This window comes from Bubalus kerabau, chromosome 18 (assembly GCF_029407905.1).
Source record: "Bubalus kerabau isolate K-KA32 ecotype Philippines breed swamp buffalo chromosome 18, PCC_UOA_SB_1v2, whole genome shotgun sequence".
Taxonomy (NCBI): domain Eukaryota; kingdom Metazoa; phylum Chordata; class Mammalia; order Artiodactyla; family Bovidae; genus Bubalus; species Bubalus kerabau.
In genome coordinates this window covers 35,754,795-35,769,069 of record NC_073641.1, presented here as the reverse complement: position 1 = coordinate 35,769,069, position 14,275 = coordinate 35,754,795, and the positions used below count along the sequence as shown (strand labels likewise).

Genomic DNA, 14,275 nt, shown 5'->3' with positions numbered 1-14,275 from the left:
AGAAAACATAGGCAGTATGCTCTTTGACACTGGTTTCAGCAGTATTTGTTTTGGATATGTCTTCTCAGACAATGGAAACAAAAGCAAAAATAAACAAATGCAACTACGTCAAACTAAAAACCTTCTGCACAGCAAAGGAAACCATTGACAAAATGAAAGGGCAAACTACTGAATGGGAGAAATATTTGCAAATCGTATATCCAGTAAAGTGCTAATATCCAAAATATATATATATTAAAAAAAAAACTCATACATCTCAGTAGCCAAAAAAACCAAACAACTCAAACAAAATATGAGCAAAGGATCTAAATCAACATCTTTCCAAATAAGACATACAGATGTCCAACAGATACATGAAAAGATGCTCAATGTTACTAATCATCAGGGATATGCAAATTAAAACCATAATAAGATATCACCTCACATCTTTCAGAATGGCTATCATCAAAAAGACCATAAATAATAAAAATAACAAGTGTTTACAAGGATGCTGAGAAATGAGAACTCTTGTCCACTGCTGGTAGTAATGTGCAGCCACTGTGGAAAATAGTATGGAGGTCCCTCAAAAAATTAAAAGTAGAACTGCCATATGCCAGCAATTGTATTTCTGAGTACTGATGCAAGAAAACAAAAAAACTAACTTGAAAAGATATATGCATCCACATGATCACTGCAGCATTCTTTACAATAACCAGTATATGGGAGCAAACTAAGTGAAGATATATATTTGTGAAACAAAGATCATGGCATCTGGTCCCATCACTTCATAGCAAATAGAAGGGGAAAAAGTGGAAGCAGTGACAGATTTTATTTTCTTCGGCTACAAAATCACTGCAGATGGTGACTGCAGCCATGAAATTAAAACATACTTGCTTCTTGGAAGGAAAGCTATGACAAGCCTAGACAGTGTATTAAAAAGCTGAGAGAACACTTTGCCAACAAAGGCCTGTAGAGTCAAAGATGTGGTTTTTCCAGTAGTCATGTACAGATGTGAGAGTTGGACCATAAAGAAGGCTGAGCACCGAAGAATTGATGCCTTCTAATTGTGGTGCTAGAGAAGACTCTTGAGAGATCCTTGGACAACAAGGAGATTAAACCAGTCAATCCTAAAAGAAATCAACCCTGAATTGGAAGGACTGATGCTGAAGCTGAAGCTCCAATACTCTGACCACCTAATCAAAGGGTCAACTCATTAGAAAAGACCCTGACGCTGGGAAAGGTTAAAGGCAGAAGGAGAGGAGGGTGGCAGGGGATGAAATGGTTAGATAGCATCACTGACTCAATGGAAGTGAATTTGAGTAAACTCCAGGAGACAGTGAAAGACAGGGAAGCCTGGCGTGCTGCAATCCATGGGGTTGGACACAACTTAACAACTGAACAACAACAAATACATTTGTGACAATATGGATGAACCTGAGGGCATTATGCTAAGTGAAATAATTCAGAGAAAGACAAATACCATAGGATCTCAGTTCAGTTCAGTCGCTCAATCGTGTCTGACTCTTTGTGACTCCATGGACGTAGCATGCCAGGCTTACCTGTCTTTCACTTTCTCCCAGCGTTTACTCAAATTTATGTCCATTGAGTCAGTGATTCTGTCTAAACATCTCGTCCTCTGCCGCCCTCTTCTCCTTTTGCCTTTAATCAGCATGCCAGGCTTCCCTGTCCCTCGCGGACTCCTGGAACTTGCTCAAACTCATGTCCATCAAGTCCGTGGTCCAATGTTTTTCATTTGCCATGAAGAACAAATGGGTTTTCATTTGTTCTGAAAACCCAACATCCTGTGTTGTCCCCTTCTCCTCCTGCCTTCAATCTTTCCCAAAATCAGGGTCTTTCCCAATGAGCCAGTTCTTTGCATCAGGTAGCCAAAGTATTGGAGTTTCAGCTTCATCATCAGTTCTTCCAATGAACATTCAGGACTCATTTCCTTTAGGACTGACTGATTTGACAAGGCTGTGGTCCATGTGATCAGTTTCAGAATCTCACTATATATGAAATCTAAGAAAAAAAAAAAGAAACAAAACAAAAGTGAACCCTTGGATACAGAAACAGATTGGTTGTTACCAGAAGCAAGGGGTGGGGACAGGCAAAATGGCTGAAGAGGGTCAATAGGTACAAACTTTCAGGTATAAAATAAATAGGTCATGGAATGTACAGCATAATGACTACAGCTAAAAATACTATGCTGTATATTTAAAGGTTGTTAGAAAGTATATCTTGAAAGTTCTCATCACCAGAAAAAGAATATTAACTATATGTTGTGATGGATGCTAACCAGACATTACGGTGACCCCTTCCATGGAATTCTCCAGGCCAAAATACTGTGGTGGGTAGCCTTTCCCTACTCCAGGGGATCTTCCCAACCTAGGGATCAAACCCAGGTCTCCCTCATAGCAGGTGGATTCTTTACCAGCTGAGCCACAAGTGAAGCCCAAGAACACTGAAGTAGGTAGCCTATCCCTTCTTCAGTGGAGCTTCCCAATCCAGGAATCGAACCAGGGTCTCCTGCATTGCAAGTGGATTCTTTACCAACTGAGCTTTGAGGGAAGGCCATAGTCTTGCAATATATATAAACATTAAATCATTATGTGTTGTACACCTGAAACTAATATAATGTTGTTGTTGTTGTTTAGTCACTAAGTTGTGTCCAATTCTTTGCCACCCCATGAACTGTAGCTTGCCAGGCTGCTCTGTCCATGGGATTCTCCAGGCAAGAATGCTGGGATGAGTTGCCATTTCCCTCTCCAGGGGCTCTTCCCGACCCAGGGATTGAACCTGTGTCTCCAACACTGGCAGGCAGATTCTTTACCACTGAGCCAGTAGGGAAGCCCAATGTTATATATCATCAACATTTTTTAAACTATTATACTAGAATGAGTAGCCTTTCCCTTTTCCAGGGGATCTTCCCAACCCAGGGATCGAACCCAGGTTGCCCTCATTGCAGGCAGATTCTTTACCAGCTGAGCCAAAAAAAAAAAAAAAGAAGAAGAAGCCCTTTAAATTTAAGTTTTTCTAAAAAGTAAGGTTATGGATAGGATGACGGAAGCTGGATCTCCGCTTACTTGAGCACTCCCGCAGCACAGTTTCCACTTTCAGGCTTCTCAAATTTTCTAGGAAGCCTTAGATATTTGTTCTGAAAACCCAACCTCCCTCATGGTGCTGTGTAAAATGAAGAAAAACTTTCTAACTCACAATGTTACTTGCCTCCAAAAACCTTCAAGTGGTAAGACAATTTACATCGCCCAGTCCTGGGGTATTACACCAACACCTTACTCTTCACTCATATTTTTTTTAACAGCAAATTCAAGAAGCTTTTACTGTTCCTAGTATTTGCATTTTGATTGCTTTGTGTAGTTTGGGCTTGGAAAATCATCTTCATGCAAGGGCCATATACACAAAAATCAATCTAACTCTATTTAGTTTTTACAAAAGCAAGATTTCTCATTAAAAATTAAGAAGGATAAAAAAAGCAAAGAAATTTTTATAAGTAAAATGAATAGCCCCAAAATAAATCCACACACTTAAGGTCAATTAATTTACGACAAAGGAGGAAAGAATATACAATGAAGAAAAGATAACCTCTTCAATAAGTGGTGCTGGGAAAACTGGACAGCTACATAAACTATAGCAATATTTTTTTTGGTCTAGCTCCCGAAGCAAAAGAAATAAGAGCAAAATTAAATAGGGCCTTATTAAACTGAAAAGCGCTGGCACAGCATAGGAAGCTATCAACAAAACAAAAAGACAACTTACAAATGGGAGAAAACATGTGCAAATGCTATGACCTACAAGCAGTTATAAAACATATAAACACCTCATCCAACCTAATATCAAAAAAACAAACAGCAGGCTCAAACTCTTTCAGAAAATTGCAGAGGAAGGTAAACTTCCAGACTCATTCTATGAGGCCACCATCACCCTAATACCAAAACCTGACAAAGATCCCACAAAAAAAGAAAACTACAGGCCAATATCACTGATGAACATAGATGCAAAAATCCTTAACAAAATTCTAGCAATCAGAATCCAACAACACATTAAAAAGATCATACACCATGACCAAGTGGGCTTTACCCCAGGGATGCAAGGATTCTTCAATATCTGCAAATCAATCAATGTAATACACCACATTAACAAATTGAAAAATAAAAACCATATGATTATCTCAATAGATGCAGAGAAAGCCTTTGACAAAATTCAATATCCGTTTATGATAAAAACTCTCCAGAAAGCAGGAATAGAAGGAACATACCTCAACATAATCAAAGCTATATATGACAAACCCACAGCAAACATTATCCTCAATGGTGAAAAATTGAAAGCACTTGCTCTAAAGTCAGGAACAAGACAAGGGTGCCCACTTTCACCATTACTATTCAACATAGTTTTGGCCACAGCAATCAGAGCAGAAAAAGAAATAAAAGGAATCCAAATTGGAAAAGAAGAAGTAAAGCTCTCACTATTTGCAGATGACATGATCCTCTACATAGAAAACCCTAAAGACTCCACCAGAAAATTACTAGAACTAATCAATGACTATAGTAAAGTTGCAGGATATAAAATCAACACACAGAAATCCCTTGCATTCCTATACACTAATAATGAGAAAACAGAAAGAGAAATTAAGGAAACAATTCCATTCACCATTGCAATGGAAAGAATAAAATACTTAGGAATATATCTACCTAAAGAAACTAAAGACCTATATATAGAAAACTATAAAACACTGGTGAAAGAAATCAAAGAGGACACTAACAGATGGAGAAATATACCATGTTCATGGATTGGAAGAATCAATATAGTGAAAATGAGTATACTACCCAAAGCAATTTATAGATTCAATGCAATCCCTATCAAGCTACCAACAGTATGCTTCACAGAGCTAGAACAAATAATTTCACAATTTGTATGGAAATACAAAAAACCTCGAATAGCCAAAGCTATCTTGAGAAAGAAGAATGGAACTGGAGGAATCAACCTACCTGACTTCAGGCTCTACTACAAAGCCACAGTTATCAAGACAGTATGGTACTGGCACAAAGACAGAAATATAGATCAATGGAACAAAATAGAAAGCCCAGAGATAAATCCATGCACATATGGACACCTTATCTTTGACAAAGGAGGCAAGAATATACAATGGATTAAAGACAATCTCTTTAACAAGTGGTGCTGGGAAATCTGGTCAACCACTTGTAAAAGAATGAAACTAGAACACTTTCTAACACCATACACAAAAATAAACTCAAAATGGATTAAAGATCTCAACGTAAGACCAGAAACTATAAAACTCCTAGAGGAGAACATAGGCAAAACACTCTCTGACATACATCACAGCAGGATCCTCTATGACCCACCTCCCAGAATATTGGAAATAAAAGCAAAAATAAACAAATGGGACCTAATTAACCTTAAAAGCTTCTGCACATCAAAGGAAACTATTAGCAAGGTGAAAAGACAGCCTTCAGAATGGGAGAAGATAACAGCAAATGAAGCAACTGACAAACAACTAATCTCGAGAATATACAAGCAACTCCTACAGCTCAACTCCAGAAAAATAAATGACCCAATCAAAAAATGGGCCAAAGAACTAAATAGACATTTCTCCAAAGAAGACATACAGATGGCTAACAAACACATGAAAAGATGCTCAACATCACTCATTATCAGAGAAATGCAAATCAAAACCACCATGAGGTACCATTTCACACCAGTCAGAATGGCTGCAATCCAAAAGTCTACAAGTAATAAATGCTGGAGAGGGTGTGGAGAAAAGGGAACCCTCTTACACTGTTGGTGGGAATGCAAACTAGTACAGCCACTATGGAGAACAGTGTGGAGATTCCTTAAAAAACTGGAAATAGAACCGCCTTATGATCCAGCAATCCCACTGCTGGGCATACACACTGAGGAAACCAGAAGGGAAAGAGACACGTGTACCCCAATGTTCATCGCAGCACTGTTTATAATAGCCAGGACATGGAAGCAACCTAGATGTCCATCAGCAGATGAATGGATAAGAAAGCAGTGGTACATATACACAATGGAGTATTACTCAGCCATTAAAAAGAATACATTTGAATCAGTTCTAATGAGGTGGATGAAACTGGAGCCTATTATACAGAGTGAAGTAAGCCAGAAAGAAAAACACCAATACAGTATACTAACGCATATATATGGAATTTAGAAAGATGGTAACAATAACCCTGTGTACGAGACAGCAAAAGAGACACTGATGTATAGAACAGTCTTATGGACTCTGTGGGAGAGGGAGAGGGTGGGAAGATTTGGGAGAATGGCATTGAAACATGTAAAATATCATGTATGAAATGAGTTGCCAGTCCAGGTTCGATGCACGATACTGGATGCTTGGGGCTGGTGCACTGGGACGACCCAGAGGGATGGAATGGGGAGGGAGGAGGGAGGAGGGTTCAGGATGGGGAACACATGTATACCTGTGGCGGATTCATTTTGATATTTGGCAAAACTAATACAATTATGTAAAGTTTAAAAATAAAATAAAATTAAAAAAATAAAAATAAAAACTACTCAAAAAAATAAAAATAAAAATGTCAATACAAAAAAAAAAATGGGCAAAAAATCTCAATAGACATTTTTCCAAAAAAAGACATAAAAATGGCTAAAAGGTTCATGAAAACATGCTCAACATCACTGATCATAAGAAAAATGCAAATCAAAATCACAATGAGAGGAATTCCCTGATGGTCCAGTGGTTAGGACTCAGCACTCTCACTGCTGAGGGCCTGGGTTCGATCCCTGGTCAGAGAACTAAAATCTCACAAGTCTCACAGCATGGCTTGGCAAAAAAAAAAAAAAAGAATTGCAATGAGATACTACCTCACACCTGTTAGAATGGCTATCATCAAAAAGACCACAAATTACAAATGCTGGTGAGGATACAGAGAAAAGGGACCCCTCCTAGGTTGTTGATGGGAATGTAAACTGGTGCAGCCACTATGGAAAACAGAATGGAGGTTTCTCAAATAATTGAAAATAGAACTACCATATAATCCAGCAATTCCACTCCTGGGTTCATATCCAAAGAAAACAAATACATTGATTTGAAAGATACACACCCTAGTGTTCACAGCAGTATTATTTACAATAGTCAAGATATTAAGGCAACCTAAGTGTCCACCAATAGATGGATAGATTTTTAAAAAGTGCAATATGTGTGTGGGTGTGTGTATAGTGTGTGTATGTATGTGTACTATATATGCAATGGAATATTAGTCATGAAAAGATGAAGTTCTGCCATTTGTAACAATGTGGATGGTCCTACAGAGTATTAAACTTAGTGAAATAAGTCACATAGAGAAATCTGTTCTGTTATGCCTTACACGTGGAATAAAAAATGAAACAAACAAATTTATACAACAAAACAGAAATAGACTCACAGATGTAGAGAACAAACTAATGGTTACTGGTGAGGAAAGGGAATGGGGAGGGGGCAAATAGGGATGTGGGATTAAAACATACAAACTACTATCCATAAAGTAAATAAGATATAAAGACATATTGTAAGGTGCAGAGAAATCCAGCCATTATTTAATAATAACTTTAAATAGATTATAACCTCTAAAAATACTGAATCACTATGTTTTACACCTAAAACTAACAATACTGTAAATCAACTATACTTTAATAAAAAATAATACGCTAAAAAAAGTAAAATAAGGGCTTTATGTCTAAAGAATAAAGGACAAACAAAAAGAAGAAACATAGGAGAAAGGGATGAAATGGAGCAAGAAGAAAAGACAATCATAGATAAAAAAACTCTTACACAGAAGAGAGGGAGAGAAGGAGAGGGTTGAGACAAAGAATGGTGGTACACTGGAAGGAGGTGGAGAATACAGTGGTAAAGCACAAGTGGGATGTGATCTCGGTTCTCTACACACCCATCCAAGAGCAGAACCCAACATCCTGGGCACGACTTCCCAGAGGTCCACTGTAGTGAGAACCATTCCTTTCAACTGAGATCACTGCCCTTTCCATACTTGTAGGAAAGAAGTGTCCACCCTAACACTCAACCCTCTTCTTATCTGTCGACCCACGTACTAATGAGTGCTGAAAAATTCTAGTTTATACTTTTCTGATTTCTGGGGTTTTGTGGGATATTCATTTTGCTAACATAATATACAAAAAAGAGCCTCAATTTTTCAAAAAATAACAGTTACAGCCATTAAAGATGAAATCTCTAGGGTCACAGCTCCAATCTCTCATTTTGCAAATGGAAAAACCAAGACTGAGATGACTTTCCCAGGGTCTTATAGGCTGGCAAGGAGATAGCATGAACTGGATCAGGGAGGGAGCAGAGGATGAGTGCCATGAACATGAAGGCAGATCATTTTCGGAAAAAAGACACCACTAAAACAGTCTGAGTCTTTGTCATTCAAGTTTTTTCCACCACACATCTGTACACTTGGCTCTGTCATGTTACCACTTCCTGGTGTAGAGATTGTTTTCCTTTCAAGAATAAATAAACAGTACAAGCCAATAAACTCTAGAATGATAAATGCCCTCTTATCTCAATATTTTCTTCCCAGAAGATGGAATATTACAAACAAGGAAAATTCTTTTCACCAAAATAATAAATATTTATGATAAGACACAAACAGGACACTAAAGAAAGCCTAGCGGTAATTTTACTTTCCGTCAGTGCAACATTTTATCCAAGTCCTTGGGGGTGTCAGCCCAGGGTAGACACACAGACAGTGAAGCTGGCTAACTGATCCTGAATACGTTTGGCCACGTCCTGAGTCCAGCTGCCTGACTGAGACATGGCATTGTGGTATCAGGTCCACTTAGGCAAATTCCAAGCACTCGCTTGCCGGTCCCAAACCAAACCCTTCTCAGTCATGTCTAACTTTTTGAGACCATATGTACTGTATTCTGCCAGGCTCCTCTGTCGATGGGATTTTCCAGGCAAGACTACTGGAGTGGATTGCCATTTCCTCCTCCAGGGGATCTTCCCAACCAAGGGACTGCAACTGCATCTCCTGTGGCTCCTGCACTGGCAGACAGATTCTTTAGCACTGAGCCACCTGGGAAGCCCATTCTAAACCCCCCCACCAAGAGGCAAATGCAATGCCCACATTGACCAAAAGTCCCAATACTTTGGAGATGTTATCTTTGGAGATGTAGGAATACATGTGAAAATACACTGAAAACTCCCATGATTCTGACCTCAGAGCTGAAAGAATCCAAGTCAAAGACTCCTATTTCACTGATACACTGAATTGAAATAAACAGGTTATGAGCACTTATTGAGTATCTACTGTGTACAGGGCACTAGATCAGTGGTTGCCCAGGCGTGCCTGCTGCTGCTGCTGCTGCTAAGTCACTTCAGTCACGTCCAACTCTGTGCGACCCCATACACGGCAGCCCACCAGGCTCCCCCGTCCCTGGGATTCTCCAGGCAAGAACACTGGAGTGGGTTGCCATTTCCTTCTCCAGTGCATGAAAGTGAAAAGTGAAAGGGAAGTCGTTCAGTCGTGTCTGACTCTTCACGACCCCATGGGCTGCAGCCTACCAGGCTCCTCCATCGAGGAGAGTAAAAGACAAGTACATTCTAACATAAAACTGTTTTCATTCCAATTTTGAGAAATTGTTAATTCATGTTACAATTGGCCTTTTTCTTGTTCCCACTCCTTGCCTGTTTTGCATACTGTTCTGACAAATGCCTCTCTAAGAAAGTACTATGGAAAATTTTCGGTTAAGCAAGACAATTCAAAACATTTCTTTGCTAATATAAAACTCAAAGAGGATACCTGAATATCAATAAGTCTTGCTGCCAGAATCCCTTGTTATGCCTATTGATTTGGTTTTGGGGGACGGGGGCAGGGAGCATGGTCATAGGTCATCCCTGTGACAATACAGCAGCACTTCCCAACTAGAGGACATTCCTATTGCAGCTTCTAAGCCACACTTTTTGGGTCTCAGTTTTTCTACTTAAAGCAGGATGCTGAAGTTTCTTCCTTTCAATGATCCTTTCATTCTTCATGAGGAATATGTCTGCCAACCACATCAAAGTCTCCAGACATTCGTTGGAAGACCTGGTGCCTCTTCGTGCTTCAGACAGTCCTATAATAAATAGCTAATGTGCAGAGAAATGACTTTTGTAATCTAGGAGGCAGAGAGGAGGGAACATGGGTTCAAGTGGGGTCCCCCACAGTGTAGGCACACATAGCTCTAGTACCCTTGGAAATTCAGTTACAATAGACTGACCTACATGTGATCCCGCCAAAGGCAAGGAGCATACTAGGTGGCATTTGATGGATTCTTCTAGCCTTATACATTTGATTCTTGATTCTATGCCCCTAAGAGATCTGAATTAAAGAGATCAGCATTATTGAATTTTGTAGAAAATACAGCCATAGGACTGATGCACTTAACTTCCTTTACTGGGCATTCTATTACAAAGAAAATGGAAAACCATGCTTCAAGAAGCTGGAGGAACTAGGAGGAAAAATACAGCCAACATCTTGTATGTGTACACATGTGCTCAGTCATGTCCAACTCCTTATGACCCCATGGACTGTAGCCCACAAGACTCCTCTGTCCATGGAATTCTCCAGGCAAGAATACTGAAATGGGTTGCCATTTCCTACTCCAGGAAATCTTTCCAACCCAGGGACTGAACCCGAGTCTCTTGTGTTTCCTGCTTTGGCAGGTGGATTCTTTACCACTGCAGCACTAGGGAAGCCCCCAACATCTACCAGAGGACAATATGAGAAATGATTTATGTTGACCCTTTCTGTGAAGTGCTAATATTTTAAAGATAAAATTTCCCAAGATTACTTCATACCCTAATATATATTAAGCTCCCATTCATGGACATCACAAGGTGCCAAGCACAACAAGCAAGAAAAAGGACAACAGAAAGCAATTGGTCAGACATGAAATGCCTACATTTGGCAAATGGTAAGTTTTTATCAGTTGCTTAGAAATTCTCAAAGCATCACCTGTTGGTGTTCTGCATCAGAACCACCATGACAGCCTTACAGAAATGCAGAGACCTGGGTCTCAGCTAATGTCAGCGGCACAGAATCCCTGAGTGAAGGGCTTTTTTTCCAGGTCCCTAGTAATGGTGAAGCACCCTAGAGTTGGAGAATGCCACCACAGGAACCATCTCAAGTCCGTATTATTCAGGAGGCTCCAGTACAGGCCTCAATGAGGGAATGACTCAATTATATGGGGCTAAAATTTACTAAGAGTCTCATCCTCCCATTTCCGTCTTACACTCAAGCTCACATTCCAACGGAATTCCTTTGGCTCTTAAGGTTGAGAGGAAATTGCTGATGTTCCTGAATTACCCTTAATAATAGCTCAGCCACACTTGAAGAACTGAAGACAGTAATGCTTGATTAATTTGGACCTGTTAAAACAGAGATTGCACTAACTTGGGAGAAGTCAGAATCAGTAGTCCTTTTTACTAAAGATTTTTTTTCCCCCTCTGTGGAATAATAATATATTCTAACTCAAAAACTAAAGCCAAATTTTAGGTCTGGACTTTTGACCTTTATGTGGGTTGAGATATACTTAAAATTTTCCTAACCACTTCATCTATCCCCTCGTCCATCATTACCAACTGCTGTGAATTTTTTTCCTAGCATTCTGGTTATGAATCCAAATAGCAAAGATAAAGAAATAATCATTATTAAAACATACAAGAGGACTTCCCTCGTGGTTCAGTGGTTGGGAATTCGCCTGCCAACGCAGGAGACACGGGTTCCATTCCTGGTCTGGAAAGATCCCACATGCCATGGGGCAACAAAGCCCATAAGCCGCAACCACTAAGCCCCTGTGCCCCAACTACTGAAACCCATGAGCTCTAGAGCCTGTGCTCTGCAACAAGAGAACTGCAGTGAGAAGCCCACACACCATGATTAGAGAGTAGTCCCTTCTCACAACAAATAGAAAAAGCCTGTGAGCAGCAAGGAAGACTCAATGCAGTCAAAAATAAAATAAATAAATAATAAACATACACTATGCCAAGCATTGATTTCCTCAGTTCTTTCACATAGTATTTATTTTCATCATCATAACCCTGGGGGTAGATGTTATTAGCCCTATTTTACATCTGAGGCTAAGGAATTGCATACATAGCTACTAAATGATAAAAACAGAGATGACACCTGGTCTCAGCCCTTCACAAAAGGAAAAGCAGGGAGCTGCCTTTATTATACTAGCATCTTCTTTCACCCCAAATCCACTTGAAGGGGGCTGCATGTTTGTTAGCCTAGGGAATAAATAATTCCCTGGAGAAAAGGGGACTTGAAAGTCTACCTGACTCAGTTTGAATCAAGAAAGCATTTCTCTAACAAGATGTATAACCTTGAGCAAAGCCACTCACTCTCTCTGTGGCTCAGTTTATAAAAGATAAACATCTCCTATAAAACAAGGTATGATTTATTCCATCCTGATGAGGGGTAATCGAAATCAGAAAGTAACAATGTGAAACCTTCTAACATCACAAGTAACAGTTTAAAATTAGCTCTTGTTCTTTCCTTCTTTCTTTTTTTTTTTTTCCTGGAGAGTGAAAGGAAAAGGAAATATAAGCAGAGGGAATACGAATACCTGTATAGAAGGAAACAACAGATAGACACCCAAACCAAACTTCTTCCATTTGACAAATTTGTGAAGATCATTCTAATAGAAGTTCCATCATGTCTTGAACACAGAAACCTCACTTAGCAGCATCATATCAAAAAGAACGAGTTAAAGAATTCTACGTTCTCACATCCAATAAAAGTTTCTCCCTTTAAGAATACACATGCCCCCTTCAAAATTTGAGTTTTATTATTGCTGAAACAGGTTAAGAATTTTCTTCATGATACCACACATTCTATGGCTGACAAAATAGTTGCAGCTTCATGAAGTTACCTGAGTAGTAAGCACCACATCACCACACCATCAGATGATAAACACACATCTCAACATCTCCTGTCTTGGCTACCACAGCACAACCCTTGCAAAGAAGTATTCCCAGCTTCTTGTTCTAAGAGAGACAGGCCCTCCTAAGGCCACCACAGCACCTCAGAACTAGAGAAAGAAGCTCTCAGAGTTTCTCTTTTTCCTGAGATGAGCACACTGAGGGCTATTTCTCCCCTCCCTTGGCCACCATCCTACTGAGAGTTGCAGGAGAGAACACTTGTCCAAAGACACCACCTTGTCCTGCTTGGCCATCAGTTCTAATACATCACATCCCCTATTACCTGTTAACCAGAAACCTGAACTCCACATCATCCATCATCTCAAGCATTCTTTACACCTACTACTTGGATCCACTTTCCCAACTATCCTCTGCCTCTAAAATTCTTCCCCCTATCGGTCATCAGCAAACACTTATGTTATGGGTTGAACTATGCCCCTGCCCACCCAAATTGCTATGCATAAATCCTAATCCTCAGTACCTCAGAGTATGACCTAATATAAAAATAGGGTCATTGCAACTCACAGACTGGGAGAAAACATTTTCAAATGATGTGATCGACAAGGGTTTAGTCTCCAAAATTTAAAAACAGCTCATGCAACTCAATATTAAAAAAAAAAATCAAAAAAAGGGGAGAAGACCTAAAGAGACATTTCTCCAAAGAAGACATACAGATAGCCAAGAGGCAAACGAAAAGACACTCATCAGTGCCAGTTATTGGAGCAATGAAAATCAAAACTATAATAAGATTATCACCTTATCCCAGTCAAAGTGACTAAAATCCACAAACAATAAATGCTGGAGAGGGTGTGGAGAGAAGGAAGCCTTCCCACACTGTTGGTGGGAATGGAAATTAGGACAGCCACTATGGAGAACAGTATGGAGGTTCCTTAAAAAACTAAAAACAGAGCTACCATATGATCCAGCAATCCCACTCCTGGGCATATATCTGGAGAAAAACATAGTCCAAAAGGATACATGCACCCCAGTGTTAATTGCAGCACTGTTTACAATACCCAAGACATGGAAGCAACCTGAATGTCCATCAACGGAGAAATGGGTAAAGGAGATGTGGTACATATACACAATGGAATATTACTCAGCCATTAAAAAGAATGAAATAATGTATTTGCAGCAACATGGGTGGACATAAAGAGTGTCATACTGAGTGACTTAAGTCAGACAGAGAAAGATAAATATAACATCCCTTATATGCAGAATCTAAAAAGAAATTATACAAATAAACTTATTTACAAAACAGAAACATACTCACAGATTTAAGAGAACAAACATGGCCACCGGGGGGAAGGAAGGAGGGAG

At 39.5% G+C, this 14,275-nt stretch overlaps 1 non-coding gene across 1 annotated transcript; it reads left to right on the top strand.

Annotated features, from left to right (window-relative positions):
• The first annotated feature begins 6,716 nt into the window (after positions 1 to 6,716).
• Positions 6,717 to 6,789, top strand: TRNAE-CUC (transfer RNA glutamic acid (anticodon CUC)). Its single transcript has one exon. It is a non-coding gene; the product is annotated as a tRNA-Glu (tRNA).
• The last annotated feature ends 7,486 nt before the right edge of the window (positions 6,790 to 14,275 follow it).